Source organism: Phyllobates terribilis, unplaced genomic scaffold (genome assembly GCF_046119375.1).
Source record: "Phyllobates terribilis strain yellow unplaced genomic scaffold, ASM4611937v1 Scaffold_5__5_contigs__length_657084704, whole genome shotgun sequence".
Taxonomy (NCBI): Eukaryota; Metazoa; Chordata; class Amphibia; order Anura; family Dendrobatidae; genus Phyllobates; species Phyllobates terribilis.
The window spans coordinates 228,537,075-228,549,997 of record NW_027362765.1 but is presented as its reverse complement, the minus strand read 5'-3'; positions in this window follow the sequence as shown (position 1 = coordinate 228,549,997).

Sequence of the window (12,923 nt, the reverse complement as noted above, 5' to 3'; positions counted from 1 at the left end):
ATAGTCGCATGCGACGGTCTGTTAGTACACCACCTGCGGCACTAAAGACGCGTTCCGATAATACACTAGCAGCAGGGCAAGCTAGCACCTCCAGTGCATACTGACTAAGCTCTGGCCATGTATCCAGCTTACAGACCCAAAACTTGAAGGGAGAAGAGCCGTCTGGGAGTACACTAAGAGGGCAAGACATGTAGTCTGTCACCATCTGACGGAAACGTTGCCTCCTGCTGACTGGAGCCGTCTGTGATGGTGTAGACATTTGTGGCGGCGGGGACACAAAACTTTGCCACATTTCGGCCATACTGGTCTTGCCTTGTGCTGAGGCGCTGCTTCTGCTCCCTCTTTGTGCAGAGCTTCCTCCACTGCCTCGACGCACTGAGCTGCTTTGTAAAGCACTAGCAGCACTGCTTTCGGTTGGAATGGAGAACATGATGGAATGCACCAGTGCGTCTTGGTACTCCCGCATTTTACGCTCCCGGTTCAACGGTGTTATGAGGCTTTGTAAGTTGTCCCGGTAGCGAGGATCTAGGAGGGTGGACACCCAATAATCAGCCGTGTTGAGAATGTGGGCGATGCGGCGGTCGTTTCTCAGGCACTGCAGCATGAAATCAACCATGTGCTGCAGACTGCCAACTGGCCAAGAAACGCTGTCCCCTGCTTGAGGCGTGATCTCTGCCTGCTCTGCATCACCCCACCCTCGCTCTAGATACTGACTACTAGAGCATTGTGTACCTCCCTCCTCTGGACAGATGTCTTCCTCATCCATTGACTCCTCCTCATCCTCCTCACAAAGTGTCCCCTGCCTAGGCCTTTGTGAGGAACCACGTTGCGCAGACTGTAGAGAAGCAGATGGCATTTGTGACTCCTCATCCTCCACCTCTTCCAAAACCTCGTCCCTTAGTGCTTGCAGTGTTTTTTCAAGCAGGCAGATAAGGGGGATAGTCATGCTGACTAGTGCATCATCTGCACTCGCCATCCGCGTGGAATAATCGAAGGCACGCAAAACGTGGCAAACGTCCTTCATAGAGGCCCACTCAGTGGTGGTGAAGTGTGAACGGCGCGCACTGCGACTTGTTTGCGCCTGCTGCAGCTGGTACTCCATTACTGCTGCCTGCTGCTCACACAACCTCTCCAACATATGTAACGTTGAATTCCACCTGGTGGGTAGGTCACATATGATGCGATGTTCCGGAAGACATAATCGGCGCTGCAGAGCTGCAATGCGTGATCTTGCATTGCTGGAACGCCGCAAGTGAGCGCACTCTATGCGGACCTTGTGAAGCAGTGCATCAAGATCCGGATAGTCCCTCAAAAAACTCTGCACGACCAAGTTGAGCACATGTGCCAGACATGGGATGTGAGTGAGGTTGCCTAGGCCCAGAGCTGCCACCAGATTTCGGCCATTGTCACACACTACCATGCCTGGCTGGAGATTCGCTGGCACAAACCACACGTCACTCTGCTGCTTGATGGCATTCCAGAGCTCCTGCGCTGTGTGGCTTCGATTCCCCAAAGAAATTAATTTTAATACGGCCTGTTGACGTTTGGCCACGGCTGTGCTCATATCGGTCATCATAACAGGTAACCGTTCACGGGTCGATGTGGAGGTAGACCGTGACGGCTCCTGCAGCGCTGATTCAGAGGAACTGGAGTATGAGGAGGAGTCAATGTGTACAGACTGGATTCCTGCAATCCTTGGAGTTGGCAGAACACGTACAGCGCCACTCTCAAGATCTGTACCCGGCTCCACAACATTTACCCAATGGGCAGTGAGGGAAAGGTATCGTCCCTGTCCATGCTTACTGGTCCACGCATCAGTGGTCAGGTGGACCTTGCTACTGACGGCGTTTTGTAGCGCATGTTTAATTTTTCCCTCCACATGATGTTGCAGGGCAGGGACGGCTTGCCTGCTGAAATAAAAGCGGCTGGGCACGTTGTATTGTGGGACTGCCAATGCCATAAAGTTACGGAATGTGTCAGTCTCCACCAGCCTAAATGATAGCATTTCAAGGGCCAGTAGTTTAGCAATGCCAGCATTCAGAGCCTGTGCTCGGGGGTGGTTTGCCGAGTATGGGCGCCTTTTCTCCCATGCCTGTGCTAACGATGGCTGTAGACTGGCCTGGGAGTGTGAGGATGACTGGGAAAGTGGTGCTGTGGGTGGAATTACACTGTGTCTCTGTACAACAGTGCCAGAGATTCTTCCATGGCGATCCTGTGAGGAAGCCGAACCAGCTGTGTGTGAGCTGGAGGAAGAGGCAACAACACGAGCTGAAGAGGTGGTAGGTGGCGCTGTAGGTTGCCCTAGGTCTTCAGTGTGTTTGTGTAACTCCACCACGTGCTTGGTCCGCACATGTTTCCACATATTTGTGGTATTGAGGTTGCTGACACTTTTCCCTCTTTTCACCTTCTGATTACACAGCTTGCATTTGACAAAGCAAATGTCATCTGCAACTGTGTCAAAAAAGGACCAGGCACTGCAAGTCTTGGGAGCGCCCGCTTTGGATTTTGGAAGAGCCATGCTCCTAATGGGTGCCGAAGTGGAGGCTACAGGCAACCAAGTCTGCCCCCTCCCTCTCCCTCCTTTTTGGGCCGTTCGGGGAATCTCTTCCTCAGAGCTGCTCCCACCACCTTCCTGTCCCTCACGCCATGATGGGTCAAGGACCTCATCATCTACACCACCCTCTTCAAACAACTGCTTCTCCTGGGTAGTCTCGACAGCACAGTACGCACCAGAAAGTGGCACCTGAGTCTCATCATCAGATGCGTACTGAGGTGTGCTGCTGACCATAGGCACTGGCCCACCCGCCTCTTCAGATTCAGAGAGACAAAACGGTTGCGCATCACTGCATACTACCTCTTCTTCAAATTCTCAAATTCTGCTTGGCTGGCCCCCTCTTTCCAAGCCAAGAGATTCAGAGAACAGAAGCAGAGATGGCTCCTGTCCAGGGCTCTCTGACTGCCTGGGCAATTTGGCAGGTGGTGAAGAGACAGATGGGTGCTCTTCAGTGCTCAGGACCTGAGAGGATCTGGAACTAATTGAAGTCGATGCGTTAGCTGCCATCCATCCGACAACGGCTTCAATTTGGTCCTCGCGCAGCAGTGGGGTACGGCTAGCTCCTACAAAGCTGCGCATAAAGGACTGTTCCCTGGTAAAACTGGGGGATACTGAGTCACTGGTGCCCGCAGCAGGCACAGAATCCCCACGTCCTCTCCCTGCAGGCACAGAATCCTCACGTCCTCTCCCTGCAGAAACTCCACGCCCACGCCCACGCCCACGCCCACGACCACATGCCTTAGAATCATAGAATCATAGAATGGTAGAGTTGGAAGGGACCTCCTGGGTCATCTGGTCCAACCCCCTGCTCAAAGCAGGATTCACTAAATCATCTCAGACAGATGTCTGTCCAGCCTCTGTTTGAAGACGTCCATTGAAGGGGAACTCACCACCTCTCGTGGCAGCCTGTTCCACTCATTAATCACCCTAACTATCAAAAAGTTTTTTCTAATATCTAATCTGTGTCTCCTCCCATTTAGTTTCATCCCATTGCTTCTAGTCTTTCCTTGTGCAAATGAGAATAAAGATGATCCTTCTACAATGTGACAGCCCTTGACATATTTGTAGACAGCTATTAAGTCTCCTCTCAGTCTTCTTTTTTGCAAGCTAAACATTCCCAAATCCTGCAACCGTTCCTCATAGGACATGGTTTGCAGACCAGTCACCATTCTGGTCGCTCTTCTCTGAACTTGCTCCAGTTTGTCTATGTCTTTTTTAAAATGTGGTGCCCAAAACTGTACACAGTATTCCAGATGAGGTCTGACCAAAGAGGAGTAAAGACCAATAATGACTTCACGTGATCTAGACTGTATGCTTCTGTTAATACATCCCAGAATTGTATTTGCCTTTTTTGCTGCTGCATCACACTGTTGACTCATGTTCAGTCTATGATCTATTAGTATACCTAAATCTTTTTCACATGTACTGTTGCTTAGCTCTATTCCTCCCATTCTGTATATGCTTTTTTCATTTTTATTGCCCAGATGTAGTACTTTGCATTTTTCCCTGTTAAAAACCATTCTGTTGGTTGCTGCCCACTGCTCCAGTTTATTTAGGTCTTTTTGAATCCTCTCTCTCTCTTCTCTAGTATTAGCTATCCCTCCTAGCTTTGTGTCATCAGCAAATTTAATCAGTTTACCCTCAATTCCTTCATCTAAATCATTGATAAAGATGTTGAACAATACAGGTCCCAAGACGGAGCCCTGTGGTACCCCACTTGAGACATTCATCCAGCTGGATGTGAAGCCATTTACAATCACCCTTTGAGTCCGATCACTAAGCCAGTTATGAATCCACCTAACAGTTGCCTGGTCCATTGCATACTTGGTCATTTTTTCAATAAGGATGGTGTGAGATACTTTGTCAAATGCTTTGCTGAAGTCAAGATATACTATATCTACAGCATTTCCCTGATCCACCCAGTCAGTGATTCTGTCATAGAAGGAAATTAAGTTAGTCTGACATGACTTGTTAGTTATAAACCCATGCTGACTCTGGTTAATCACTTCATTCTTATCCAGGTACTTACATACATGTTGTTTAATAATTTGTTCAAAGATCTTTCCTGGTATAGAAGTCAGACTCACGGGCCTATAGTTCCCTGGGTCCACCTTCTTCCCCTTTTTGAAGATAGGAACAACATTTGCTCTTCTCCAGTCTTCTGGGACTTCTCCTGTTCTCCAAGAATTTTCAAAGATTATGGAGAGTGGTTCTAAAATTTCTTCTACGATCTCCTTCAGTACTCTGGGGTGTAATTCATCTGGACCTGGAGACTTGAACTCATTTATGTTAGCTAAATATTCCCTCACAATCTTTCTGTTTACAGATAACTTGGATTCTTCTATTCCTTTAAAAGGACAGTGAAGATCAGTTGATGTTACATTTTCTTTCTGAGAGAAAACAGATGCAAAATAGGAATTAAAAAGTTTGGCCTTCTCAACATCCTCTCTTACCATTTCTCCATTTTCATCCTGTAAAAATCCTATAGCATCTTTGACTTTTCTTTTACTTTTGACATACCCCCAAAATCCTTTTTTATTGCTTTTGACATCTCTTGCAAGCCTTAATTCATTGTCAGCTTTAGCTAACCTGATACATGCCCTGCAGGATCTGCAGACTGCATTATAATCTTCTTTAGATATGCCTCCCTCTTTCCATTTAATAAACATTTCTTTCTTTCTTTTTAGCATGTGTTTAAGTTCTGTGTTCATCCATCCTGGTTTCCTTAAATGCTTCCCATTCTTCCTACTTTTTGGGATTGTTAACGATTGTGCTTTGAGAATCTCATTTTTAAAAATTTCCCATCCTTCCTGGACATTTTTGTCCTTAAGGACATCCAGCCATTGGATCCATCCTATTCTCTTTCTGAGTCTCTTAAAATCTGCCTTTCTAAAATCTAACCTTGAAGTTTGAGTCTTCACATGTCTTCCTCCTCTAGTTATCCAAAATTCTATAATAGCATGATCGCTGCCTCCTAGGGTCCCAGCCACTTTTACCTCCTCAACCATTTCCTCCTTGTTTATAAGGATTAGATCCAAAGTAGCAGATCCCCTTGTTTTCTCCCCTACCTTTTGGAAGATAAAGTTGTCAGCAAGAGAGGATAAGAATTTGCTTGACCTGTTAGTTTTACTTGAGAGAGATTCCCAACAAATGTCTGGATAGTTGAAATCTCCCATGACCACTACGTCATATTTTTTTGAGAACTTGGTCATTTGATACATAAAGAGTTCATCCATATCTTCAGCTTGCCCAGGTGGCCTGTAGTAAATGCCTACAATGGTGTCCTTTCCGTTGTTCTCTCCTTGTATTCTTACCCAAACAGTTTCCACAGAACTCCCAGTCTCTGAAGCTTCAATCTCTGTGCAGATATACGCTTTTCTAACATACAATGCGACACCTCCTCCTCGTTTATCAAGTCTGTTTCTTGCAAATAAGTTGTATCCTTTTAGCCTTTTATTCCAATCATGTGTATCGTCCCACCAAGTTTCAGTGATTCCAATGACATCATATTTCTTTTCCTGCGTTAGTAGTTCTAATTCTCCTTGTTTGTTGCCCATGCTTTGTGCATTTGTATAAAAACATTTTAGTTTGTGATTGGTTTCTCTTCTTCCCATATTTTTATTATTTAAATTGTTTTGTCTTTGTTCTTCCTTTCCACTTCCAGTAGCAGAGATCTCAATAGTATTTGTCAGCTGTATGGCTTTTTCTGGCCTTTTGCTTCCCTTCCCACATTGTTCTAGTTTAAAGCTCTCCTGATGATTGCAGCAAGGCAATTTCCAAATACATGTTTTCCAGTCTTCGTAAGGTGCACCCCATCTCTAGCAAGTAGTCCATCGTATAGGTAATTCATTCCGTGATCCAGAAATCCAAATCCTTGTTGACGGCACCATCGACGTACCCAGTTGTTCACCTGTAGAATCTTATTCCACCTCATTGTTCCATGGCCATCCACTGGGAGGATGGATGAGAAGACCACCTGCGCTCCCAATTCTTTCACTTTCTTGCCCAAGTCTTCAAAGTCACTGCAGATGGTTTCCAGGTCCTTTCTTGTGGTGTCATTTGTCCCCACATGTATTAGCAGGAATGGGTAGTGATCTGTAGGTCTGAAGAGTCTTGATATCCTGTCAGACACATCTTTAATTTTTGCTCCTGGAAGACAGCACATTTCTCTTGAGGTTATGTCTGGTCTGCAGATAGCAGCCTCTGTTCCTCTTAACAGGGAATCCCCCATGACCACCACTCTCCGTTTTTTCTTCACAACATTCTTCTTTCTCCATCCAGGAGGATTCTGAGGGCTTACAAGGTTATTCATTGCTGGCAAAGTCTTATCTTGCTGTATTTCTTCATGGTTCTCCTGCGAGAGAGCCTGGTACTGGTTCCTGAGCAGTATAGGTGCTGACTGCCTCTCTATCCTCCTGCTTCTCTGGGTCACATGCTTCCATTCCTCTGTTTCCTCAGGTGCAGTTCGAATTTCTTCTCTTTCTGAATCATGAAGAGATAATTCTGCTCTGTCTAAGAACTCTTCACCTTCCTTAATGATTTTCAAGGTAGTTAACCTCTCTTCTAGATTTCGCAACTTTTCCTCCAACAGGGACACAAGCTTGCATTTCTGGCATGTGAAGTTTGGCTTTTCCACTGGCAAGTCTGTGAACATGTAGCAGGATATGCAGCTCACCAAATGGCTCCTGGACTCTTCCATGTTCTTACTGTTAATGTTCTGAAAACAGTGAAAAAAAGCTTCAAAAAAAAGCTTCAAAATGCGCGCGCCGGCAGGCGCGCGGTTTACCGATGTCCTCTTTTCAGCTCCAACAGCCAAAATCCAGTGTTCTTTGAGCTCACGGAGACTCTTCACTTACCCCAAAATGCAGTGGGAATATGCAAATTATCTCCTCAGGACTCCTCCCCTGGTTTACCGATGTCCTCTTTTCAGCTCCAACAGCCAAAATCCAGTGTTCTTTGAGCTCACGGAGACTCTTCACTTACCCCAAAATGCAGTGGGAATATGCAAATTATCTCCTCAGGACTCCTCCCCTGGTTTACCGATGTCCTCTTTTCAGCTCCAACAGCCAAAATCCAGTGTTCTTTGAGCTCACGGAGACTCTTCACTTACCCCAAAATGCAGTGGGAATATGCAAATTATCTCCTCAGGACTCCTCCCCTGGTTTACCGATGTCCTCTTTTCAGCTCCAACAGCCAAAATCCAGTGTTCTTTGAGCTCACGGAGACTCTTCACTTACCCCAAAATGCAGTGGGAATATGCAAATTATCTCCTCAGGACTCCTCCCCTGGTTTACCGATGTCCTCTTTTCAGCTCCAACAGCCAAAATCCAGTGTTCTTTGAGCTCACGGAGACTCTTCACTTACCCCAAAATGCAGTGGGAATATGCAAATTATCTCCTCAGGACTCCTCCCCTGGTTTACCGATGTCCTCTTTTCAGCTCCAACAGCCAAAATCCAGTGTTCTTTGAGCTCACGGAGACTCTTCACTTACCCCAAAATGCAGTGGGAATATGCAAATTATCTCCTCAGGACTCCTCCCCTGGTTTACCGATGTCCTCTTTTCAGCTCCAACAGCCAAAATCCAGTGTTCTTTGAGCTCACGGAGACTCTTCACTTACCCCAAAATGCAGTGGGAATATGCAAATTATCTCCTCAGGACTCCTCCCCTGGTTTACCGATGTCCTCTTTTCAGCTCCAACAGCCAAAATCCAGTGTTCTTTGAGCTCACGGAGACTCTTCACTTACCCCAAAATGCAGTGGGAATATGCAAATTATCTCCTCAGGACTCCTCCCCTGGTTTACCGATGTCCTCTTTTCAGCTCCAACAGCCAAAATCCAGTGTTCTTTGAGCTCACGGAGACTCTTCACTTACCCCAAAATGCAGTGGGAATATGCAAATTATCTCCTCAGGACTCCTCCCCTGGTTTACCGATGTCTTCTTTTCAGCTCCAACAGCCAAAATCCAGTGTTCTTTGAGCTCACGGAGACTCTTCACTTACCCCAAAATGCAGTGGGAATATGCAAATTATCTCCTCAGGACTCCTCCCCTGGTTTACCGATGTCCTCTTTTCAGCTCCAACAGCCAAAATCCAGTGTTCTTTGAGCTCACGGAGACTCTTCACTTACCCCAAAATGCAGTGGGAATATGCAAATTATCTCCTCAGGACTCCTCCCCTGGTTTACCGATGTCCTCTTTTCAGCTCCAACAGCCAAAATCCAGTGTTCTTTGAGCTCACGGAGACTCTTCACTTACCCCAAAATGCAGTGGGAATATGCAAATTATCTCCTCAGGACTCCTCCCCTGGTTTACCGATGTCCTCTTTTCAGCTCCAACAGCCAAAATCCAGTATTCTTTGAGCTCACGGAGACTCTTCACTTACCCCAAAATGCAGTGGGAATATGCAAATTATCTCCTCAGGACTCCTCCCCTGGTTTACCGATGTCCTCTTTTCAGCTCCAACAGCCAAAATCCAGTGTTCTTTGAGCTCACGGAGACTCTTCACTTACCCCAAAATGCAGTGGGAATATGCAAATTATCTCCTCAGGACTCCTCCCCTGGTTTACCGATGTCCTCTTTTCAGCTCCAACAGCCAAAATCCAGTGTTCTTTGAGCTCACGGAGACTCTTCACTTACCCCAAAATGCAGTGGGAATATGCAAATTATCTCCTCAGGACTCCTCCTCCTCCCCTTACTCCCTGCCTTCTTCATCTTGGTAGACTGATAAAGATAGGCAGAAAAGTACTAAGGGCTTAGTGTGCTTATTCCTGAACAGCTGCTAACAGGTATAAGAAACACTAATTTTATAAAGTGTGGACTAGACTTTAATATGAGCTAATGTGGCCTACACAACTGTAAAGTGGAGTGTTTGGTGAACTTTATTTAGGTTTTTTTTTATCACAAAAAGACACTGGATGTGCCTAAAGATGTAATAACGATAGTATCACAAACTTTTTGTAGCTATTACAATGTAGGAAGGTAACCTACAATGCAATAGATGAGGCTGCAAAAAATAGGCTAATACTAATCTGGCTGGGGCTGCAGGGCCCAAGGCTGCAGAAAGGCTCCTCTATCTACTCCTATATAGTGTGTTTGGAATCAATTTAGCTGAATACGGATGGAACCACCACACTAATAGGAGATATCAGGAAAAATTAGGAATTGGCAATAAAGGACAATGTATGAGGCAGTGACACACACTGAGTGCACTACAACCAGACGGGGTTGAAGCACACACTACAGGGTGAGCTGCACTCACACACCAGACCTTGCAGACAGCGGTGAACAGTACAGATGCAGAGCACTGTGCACTAGCGCTGCAAGACCAAAAAAATTTCTCTATCTACTCTTATATAGTGTGTTTGGAACCAATTTAGCTGAATACGGATGGAACCACCACACTAATAGGAGATATCAGGAAAAATTATGAATTGGCAAAAAAGGACAATGTATGAGGCAGTGACACACACTGAGTGCACTACAACCAGACGGGGTTGAAGCACACACTACAGGGTGAGCTGCACTCACACACCAGACCTTGCAGACAGCGGTGAACAGTACAGATGCAGAGCACTGTGCACTAGCGCTGCAAGACGGAAAAAAATTTCTCTATCTACTCCTATATAGTGTGTTTGGAACCAATTTAGCTGAATACAGATGGAACCACCACACTAATAGGAGATATCAGGAAAAATTATGAATTGGCAAAAAACGACAATGTATGAGGCAGTGACACACACTGAGTGCACTACAACCAGACGGGGTTGAAGCACACACTACAGGGTGAGCTGCACTCACACACCAGACCTTGCAGACAGCGGTGAACAGTACAGATGCAGAGCACTGTGCACTAGCGCTGCAAGACCAAAAAAATTTCTCTATCTACTCCTATATAGTGTGTTTGGAACCAATTTAGCTGAATACGGATGGAACCACCACACTAATAGGAGATATCAGGAAAAATTATGAATTGGCAAAAAAGGACAATGTATGAGGCAGTGACACACACTGAGTGCACTACAACCAGACGGGGTTGAAGCACACACTACAGGGTGAGCTGCACTCACACACCAGACCTTGCAGACAGCGGTGAACAGTACAGATGCAGAGCACTGTGCACTAGTGCTGCAAGACGGAAAAAAATGTCTCTATCTACTCCTATATAGTGTGTTTGGAACCAATTTAGCTGAATACAGATGGAACCACCACACTAATAGGAGATATCAGGAAAAATTATGAATTGGCAAAAAAGGACAATGTATGAGGCAGTGACACACACTGAGTGCACTACAACCAGACTTGGCTGAAGCACACACTACAGGGTGAGCTGCACTCACACACACAGACCTTGCAGACAGCGGTGAACAGCACAGGGAACTGTGCACTAGCACTGCAAGGCACAGTGATTTAGAAAGTAGCTTGGGTAAAGCAGTATAGAGCAAATAGGTAGCTAAAACTGTCCCTCAGAACAACAGCGTCCTATCCCTAACTGAATTCACAGCAGAGTGAGCTCAAAATGGCGGCGGTGGCTTTTATAGTGCATCATGACATCATTTCAGCAGCCAATCACAGCCATGCCATTAGTTAAGATGCCTACATGCCTAACAGGATGTGCCCACACTTCTTAGGATCCTCATTGGCTGAATAAAATGAAAATGTCTCATTGCATTATGGGAACTTCCGATTCCGGTATACGATATTGCAAAAGTATCGGAATTAAGTATCGGAATTCCGATACCGCGAATATCGGCCGATACCCGATATTTCAGTATCGGAATGCTCAACACTATTCGTGACGCCACCTGTGGTTTCTGGTGAGAATCACCAGCGCTGCGCAGTCCACTGAGGCCGGTGATAAGGCAGCTCGATGGTATAGCTCCTCACAGGTGGAGCTAGGCCTCAGGGCAGCGTATGTAGAGGGGGATGCAGGATAGGCGAGACCCAGCCGGATCAGAGAAAGAACAGGGACAGACACGATAGTCACTTCAGTACCTTTTACTGATGGAAATTCAGGCACGTCCCGGAGCACTGTAGGGTGAAGGGTGCATATCAGGATCCTCCCCAATGAGCGGGTGTAGGGCCTCCTGTTTCTTGCCTCTGCGTAGTAAGTTTCTGACCTGCCTGAAGCTAGGCCTAACTTTGTCTCTGTTCTGCACCTGCTGACCTTGTGGTAGGGCCTTCTGTTGGAGATCACTCTCCCTATTCTTTGGGGTCTCTGTGATTCCTGACCCTGGTACGTATCAGCTTTTGGTGATCCTGGGACTTGTAGTTCGCCAGGGGTTCGGGTCGTTTTCTACTGGTCCTGAAGATCCACGCAGACTCGGACCTGGTGTCCGGTAAATGATTCGGGGTGAGTTGGTTAAGCTCCTCTGCCCCCTATGTACTCACTTTCCACTCGCCTTCGGCCCCGCTCGGGGCCCTCACTAGGCCACACACACTGCAGCCGGGACCCTGCTCTTCTTCGCCGCTCTCAGAGCGTCGGCACACTCCTAGCTTTCTATCCTGAGCTCTGTGAATTCTAGTCTGGAATCACTCTACAGACTGTACTGAACTCTTTCTGCAGGAACTGCTAGACTCTGGCTCGACTGCACTAAGTCCTTCTGTGTCTGAGCAGGAAAACTGCTGAATCACTCTCTGGGCTGCCTGGCTCCACCTTCCCTTTATATATCCCTAACGGGCTCCCTCTGGTGGTCTGAGGTGGAAGGTGGAGGTGTGTGAATGTTTATGGGGGCCTCTTGTGGAGGAATCCATCAATGCACTCTTCTAGGATCTGCCACAGCTGGGCGTCACATGGGTACTGTGGGAGTCTGGGAATCCATGCACCTTCTTTCAGGAAAACGTGGACTGGTGAGACAGGCACCCGACTTATGTCATCAGGACCTTGAGACCATTGTTCAGGTGGTATGCAGTCAAGATAACGCTGTAGTATGGCGGTTATAGCAAACTGGATGACACTATGGGAGGGCATATACCGTTGTTTGTTCCTCTAATGCTAATGGAGTAGAGACATCTAGATGCATTCCATTCTCATCATATGATATCAGAGCATTTGACTTCTGGAGTAGATCTGCTCTCAACAAATTAAGCGGGCAGGTGTCTGAAACGAGCAATCTGGCCAGCAGCTTCTGTTCTTTCCCAATAGGCAATGGAAATGTTAGTTGGGATGAGTGTGTTTTTCCATCCACTCCCACACATGAAAGGAAATCATCAGAAATAAGCTATTCATAGAGTAAATCTCTTGAGCAGGTGCTGGAGCAGGCTCTGGAGCAGGCCTTGGAACAGCATTCAATTGTTTCTCTATAGTTTTAGCAATAAGGAGTACCTTCTGCAAGGACATGTCCACGTATTCTGGCCTGGAGTCTGTAAGGTTCG